This window comes from Phoca vitulina, unplaced genomic scaffold (genome assembly GCF_004348235.1).
Source record: "Phoca vitulina isolate PV1807 unplaced genomic scaffold, GSC_HSeal_1.0 scaffold10, whole genome shotgun sequence".
Taxonomy (NCBI): domain Eukaryota; kingdom Metazoa; phylum Chordata; class Mammalia; order Carnivora; family Phocidae; genus Phoca; species Phoca vitulina.
The window spans coordinates 48,296,041-48,301,147 of record NW_022589713.1 but is presented as its reverse complement, the minus strand read 5'-3'; the positions used below and the strand labels follow the sequence as shown (position 1 = coordinate 48,301,147).

Genomic DNA, 5,107 nt, shown 5'->3' with positions numbered 1-5,107 from the left:
GACAAATACCATATGATTTCCCTCATATGTGGAATTTAAAAAAAAACAGGTGAATATAGAGGAAGGGAAGAAGAATAAAATAAGATGAAAACAGAGAGGGAAGCAAACCATAAGAGACTCTTAACTGTAGGAAACAAACTGAGGGTTGCTGGAGGGGAGGTGGGTGAGGGGATGGGGGAATTGGATGATGGGTATTAAGGGGGGCATTTGCTGTAATAAGCCTGGGTGTTATATGCAATGGTTAAATCACTGAATTCTACCCCTGAAACTAATAATATAGTATATGTTACCTAAGTTGAATTTAAATAATAACAAAAGGTAACTGTTTGCTTCTCAAAGCCTGCAAGAAAGAAAGTCTCCTAGTAAAATGGGTTAAAATCTTATGTAAGATTATCATGATAGTGACATCTTACCACCTTTTCCATATTCTATTGATTAGAAGCAAGTCACAGGTCCCCAGAATAGTCGAGAGGCAGAAATTTCACAGGGCATGAATAAGAAGGTAGGAATCTTGAGAACCACCTTTCAGTGTGTTCACCACTAGTGTATTTATATATTCAGTATATTTTATAGTTATAAAGAGATGAAACTAAAAGTTATTTTTCTTCATTTCTTTGCTCTTTTTCTTCTTTTCTCTCTTCACTGACATTTATCTTTCTATAAGGCAAATTCTATGCATATCTTTTAAATTGGGATAGTTGGCATATAAGGTGAGTACTGATCATGGCTAGCTGTCTACATCACAGCACATAAATGATACTTTTAAAAAAGTAATTTCACCAAGAGCTTTGAAGTGGATGATGTTTTCTAATAATTAAGTAATTTAAAAAGATAATGATATTCTTATAACAAGAGCCAACCGAGGAGGGAAAGACAAGGCTCTGGAGATACATTTCAAATTTTGGGGGGCTTTAATAATACACTATACTACAGAAAAAATTAATTTATATATTTCATTGAACGGAACTACTTCAAGTTGGGGCCTACCAGACCGATTGACTGACAATAAAATTCTCCCCTTGTGCATTGGTCTGGGATTTTCTTATTGTACATCTGCAGAATGAATTTTTCAGGGGAAGTGATCATTTATGTCTATTCCATTGTCTTTCAGAAAGCCTAATTTCTTTCAAACAACTAGGGCTCATTAATTTAGACTACTTCTTGGAAAGTCTGACCAAAATATTCAGAAATAACTATACTTGTTCAAAAAAGATCACATAAGCTCTTACTATATAAAAACCACTATACTTTAGACTTCAGAGCACATAATGTTAAACTTAATTAAGTCCCTGTATTAAAGAAGAGTGACATTACTATCTGTAGTGACATACAGTAACTCAAACTATACCAACAAAAAGGTGGTTAGGTTTAGAATTAACAAGATTATGTTTTAAGAATCTATATTCTTTTCTCCCTACCTGGGCTTCTTTTTTTCTGTTTTAATTGTCTTGGGCTTATTGGCATTATGTGACTAAATACTTTGGCATTTTGTTAATGTTAACTAAATGATCTTTATTCTTTTACTCCAAACCATGTTGTTTCTGAGAAATTCATTTATAGACTTCAAATTGTCTTAAGTTGCATCTCATAATTGTTAGGATAGTTTCCGTGTAGAGGGAAGGTCAAAGCGCCTTACATAAGAATCAGGAGGCATTATTTCTACTCTCTAAGCGATTTTACAGCTCCTGAATCTGCTCCCTCTTAAACAGAGACACCCTGGGATAGCTTAGGTCATTTTGTCTTACAATGTTTTCTACCTTGTCCCTAGTTGATATGAAGGATTGCTTATCAATCAGAGGAAGGGATCAAATATCAATGTATTAGCAAAGCCTGAATTCATCAGTATAAATAGCTGGATGTTGTAGATCACAAGCAGATCTTGAGAATAGATGGGGTTTAAAAGATAAAGCATATGTTACAATGATGAATGATGTATCCTTCATTCTTCCAATCCTTTATGTATTCAAAAGCTAAAGTTGTATTAAAAAACAAAACAACTCTCCCTTTCATTTCTTTCTGGTAACTGTTTATCATTTTCCATTGCTTTAGGATAAAGTCCAAATTTCTTAGAATGCTCTTTGGGTTTTGCACTATTTGGCACATACATACCTCTTCAGCTCCAATTTATACCATGTCCACTCCACATCTTCAATTCATACCACCCAAACCCCAGCTCTTTTATTCAAGCTACTGTGGCACTTTTCCCAGTTCCTCGATGCTATATGTTCTCTTCCACCACAGTGTCTTTGCACACACTCTTCCCTCCCCTTTACCTGAAACCTGAATTACTAAAAGCATTCTCCCTTAACACAAAAACTTTCTCTCTCTCTCTCTCCCTAGTTAACTCTATCTATTCCTTTAGACCTCAGCTCAATTTTTACTTGCTCAAAATAGCCTTCCCTAATTTTCCAGATGAGATTTAATCTCAGCATTATAGCATTTAGCAATATGTGCGTCTTTTCACTAACAATTAACATAATTGTCATTTCCTATAGTTTGTGTGACTATATGCCCATCTGTTTCACTAGACTGTAATCTGCATCAGGGTGATGTCTATTTTTCTCATCATTTCCTAAGTCATGTCCCCTAGTTAGAATTCAACAAATCTTTACTATTGAATTAATTTATCATGTCTTTACCATAATGTTCTCTCCTGCTGCTGTCATATAATGGTGGATAGTTACTCTGTTATAATAGAAGAGAGCAATAATTTGAAAAGATGGTGCTGTACTATCTGCACTGTGACAAAGGGCTTACGATGATGTACAGGAGTCTTTTCAATAGGCTCAAAGACCACAGGGTCTTTATTTCCCATGATGAAAATTATAGCTTGCTTGATTAGCCTTTGTCATCACTTAATGACCAAGAACAAGATTATGAAAAAGGGAGGAAATAATGACACAAAAGCAGATTTACACCCACTTCCTCCAAAACCTAGCAAAATATACCCATACAATTTAATAATGTACCTATATTACAAAACCACATATGATTGAATTTTTACTAATGAATCGATAAGACGAGAAGATCAAATCCTTAAAGACAAAGTAAAGCAGACACCTCACTGATAGCTTCATAAGGAAGGATGTGAACTGAAGGAATTGCATTTGTGATACAGATGTAAAGAAGCTGAAAGCCCTTTAGAAAAACAACAACAACAACAACAACAAAAATACCTGCCATTGTGGATGATCAATGACTCAAAGGATAAAGGGAAAATTGTTTAATTTGCCATTTATTGTGTTGTATGAAAGGAGAGAAGGTTAGCACTCCCCTTGACAAGGATGGAAGAGGCCCTTGGGCCTGACAACACGCATACGGTTAAGGCATTGCCACCTACTTCGTGGCATCTAACCAATGTTTTTTTCAATAAATGGTGCTGGGAAAATTGGAAAGCCACATGCAGAAGAATGAAACTTGACCATTCTCTAACACCACTCACAAAGATAAACTCAAAGTGGATGAAAGACCTCAATGTGAGGCAGGAATCCATCAAAATTCTAGAGGAGAACATAGGCAGTAACCTCTTTGACATCAGCCACAGCAAATTCTTTCAAGATACATCTCCAAAAGCTAGTGAAACAAAAGCAAAAATGAACTTTTGGGACTTCATCAAGATAAAAAGCTTCTACACAGCAAAGGAAACAGTCAACAAACAAAGAGGCAACCCACAGAGTGGGAGAAGATATTTGCAAATGACACTACAGATAAAGGGCTTGTATCCAAAATCTATAAAGAACTTCTCAAACTCAACACCCAAAAAACAAATAATCAAGTCAAAAAGTGGGCAGAAGAGATGAACAGACACTTCTCTGAAGAAGACATACAAATGGCTAACAGAACATGAAAAAATGTTCACCATCATTAGCCATCAGGGAAATCCAAATCAAAACCACACTGAGATACCACCTTACACCAGTTAGAATGGCCAAAATGGACAGGGAAAGAAACAACAAATGTTGGAGAGGTTATGGAGAAAGGGGAACCCTCTTACACTGTTGGTGGGAATGCAAGTTGGTACAGCCACTTTGGAAAACAGTGTGGAGGTTCCTCAAAAATTTAAAAATAGAGCTACCCTTTGACCCAGCAATTGCACTACTGGGTATTTACCCCAAAGACACAAATGTAGTGAACAGAAGGGCCATATGCACCCCAATGTTCATAGCAGCAATGTCCGCAATAGCCAAACTGTGGAAAGAGCCAAGATGCCCTTCAACAGATGAATGGATAAAGAAGATGTGGTCCATATATACAATGGAATATTACTCAGCCATCAGAAAAGATGAATACCCAACTTTTACATCAACATGGATGGGACTGGAGGAGATTATGCTAAGCGAAATAAGTCAAGCAGAGAAAGTCAATTATCATATTGTTTCACTTATTTGTGGAACATAAGGAATAACATGGAGGACATTGGGAGAAGGAAGGGAAAAATGGGGGGGGGAATTGGAGGGAGAGATGAACCATGAGAGACTATGGACCTGAGAAACAAACAGGGTTCTAGAGGGGAGGGGGGAGGGGGGATTGGTTAGCCCGGTGATGGGTATTAAGGAGGGCACGTACTGCATGGAGCACTGGGTGTTATACGAAAACAATGGATCGTGGATCACCACATCAGAAACTAATGATGTATTGTATGGTGACTAACATAATATAATAAAATTAAAAACTACAAAAAAAATAATAATAATAATTTGCCATTTATTTTGCCCTGGCTAGGAGAAATGCAGGAATGAGCACAGAGAAAGAACTAATCATTAAAAAATGATTAAGCCAATCATTAAAACTAATCATTAAAAACTAATCATTAAAGAAACACATGGAAAATGCTTTTTGAAAATCTCTCTTCCAATGATGATTAAGCATTCCATATTCAAAACCTAAAGCATTGTCTATCTTCTCTTTCCTTCTAACCCTGCTTTGCTGCTCTTGGCAACAAAAGAGTAGATAGAAAAGCAGACTTCAAATAAGACAAACAAAACAAAACAATAACGATGGCACACACAGGGACTAAATAAGATATGAAATTAGTCAGGAAAGAGCCACTCAAAATATATTTGAATAGATGGTCTGAGTAAAAATACCCTTGTGCTTTGTTATTTTC

At 36.1% G+C, this 5,107-nt stretch overlaps 1 non-coding gene across 1 annotated transcript; it reads left to right on the top strand.

Annotated features, from left to right (window-relative positions):
- The first annotated feature begins 3,240 nt into the window (after positions 1–3,240).
- Positions 3,241–3,366, top strand: LOC116635375. The gene has a single exon (XR_004300157.1). It is a non-coding gene; the product is annotated as a U6atac minor spliceosomal RNA (small nuclear RNA).
- The last annotated feature ends 1,741 nt before the right edge of the window (positions 3,367–5,107 follow it).